General features: G+C 46.5%; 1 non-coding gene across 1 annotated transcript; it reads left to right on the forward strand.

Annotated features, from left to right (window-relative positions):
- Nucleotides 1–1,249: 1,249 nt before the first annotated feature.
- LOC136321380 (U1 spliceosomal RNA) lies at nt 1,250–1,409 on the forward strand. Its single transcript, XR_010728638.1, has one exon. It is a non-coding gene; the product is annotated as a U1 spliceosomal RNA (small nuclear RNA).
- The last annotated feature ends 249 nt before the right edge of the window (nt 1,410–1,658 follow it).

Raw genomic sequence — 1,658 nt, forward strand, 5'->3', positions numbered from 1 at the left:
AAAAGAATTATACAGTGTTATGCTGTAGCTGCTCCTGTAGTCCCCCTCACTTTGTAATTTTGGGTGCCAGCCTTTGGGTGGGTTCCGACTTGACAAAGCACATCTCCTCCTGGGTGCCCCACAGAAGGCCCTGGTCTGGGGAACTGCCTAGGCCTCACAGTGCAGTTCTAATAGGTCTAGCCCATGGAGCGGCAGGCCAGTCAACTTCAAATTATTTTGAAATATTTCTGCTCTTTGTTTTTTGAGCATATTTTGAAGAAGATCCAGGTGCCCCAGCTGCTATGTAGCTTCTGAAATGGATCAGTAAGCTTCCTCAGGAAAGTCAGATCAGGTTGGTCTGGTGGGAATAGCACCAGACAGAGCTGAGTTTGGAATCTGTCTCGACCCACTGCAGCAGTGCAAACTTACAAAAATGACTCCTCTTCTTTGAGTAGCCATTTCCTTCTCTACGGTTCTGAAGGGTTTCTTTGAAAGGTAAAGAGAATGTATATAAAGTGCATGGTAACTGTAGATGTTCAATAAATAGTACATACTCTTATTCAACTGGGTGGGTCCTTTCTCCAGTAAACAGACGGATCGGTAGATACAAATCTAGCTTCTATCTTTGTATTTTTTTTTATTTCCTTCTTTATTCAAAGGGAAAAAATTTAAAGAAACAACTTCACCAAAGGAATTATTCTAGATGAATTCTTTTCCAAAGGAACCAACCTCTTTCCCAATAATGGTGTATTCCAGGGATCCCCACATGCGGTCTAAGGCCATTTATCTGGCCCCCGCCGCACTTCCGGAAGGGGCACCTCTTTCATTGGTGGTCAGTGAGAGGAGCACAGACTGCGAATGCAGTACTCCTGGAGTACTGTATGTGGTGACGCCGCAAAGCACGGCATCACTCACGTACAGTACTACTTCCGGTGATGCAGGATACATGCGTCATGGTTCCCAGAAGCACGTCAAAGCACTTGTTACGGCTAGCAGTGACAAATATGGAACCGGGCATTGACCATCTCATTAGCCAAAAGCAGGTCCATAGTTCCCATTGAAATACTGGTCAGTTAGTTGATTTTAACTTACTTGTTCTTTATTTTAAATATTGTATTTGTTCTCGTTTGTTTTTTTTTTTTACTTTAAAATAAGATATGTGCAGTGTGCATAGGGATTTGTTCATAGTTGTTTGTTTTTTTTATAGTCTGGCCCTCCAACGGTCTGAGGGACAGTGAACTGGCCCCCTGTGTAAAAAGTTTGGGGACCCATACTTACCTGGCAGGGGAGATACCATGATCACAAAGGTGGTTTTCCCAGGGAGAGGCTTATCCATTGCACGCCGGATGTGCTGACCCCTGCGATTTCCCCAAATGTGGGAAATTTGACTGCATAATTTGTGGTAGTGGGGGACTGCATTCGCGCTAATAAAAAAAAACTTTGGGGACCCCTAGTGTATACAGTACAGCCAAAAAGCTTTTTTTTTTTAATTTTCTGAAGCTGGAAACGGGGAGAGACAGTCAGATAGACTCCCGCATGCGCCCGACCGGGATCCACCTGGCACGCCCACCAGGGGCGATGCTCTGCCCACCAGGGGGCGATGCTCTGCCCCTCCGGGGCGTCGCTCTGCCCCTCCGGGGCGTCGCTCTGCCGAGACCAGAGCCACTCTAGCGCCTGGG

This window comes from Saccopteryx bilineata, chromosome 1 (genome assembly GCF_036850765.1).
Source record: "Saccopteryx bilineata isolate mSacBil1 chromosome 1, mSacBil1_pri_phased_curated, whole genome shotgun sequence".
In the NCBI taxonomy this organism is placed as follows: domain Eukaryota; kingdom Metazoa; phylum Chordata; class Mammalia; order Chiroptera; family Emballonuridae; genus Saccopteryx; species Saccopteryx bilineata.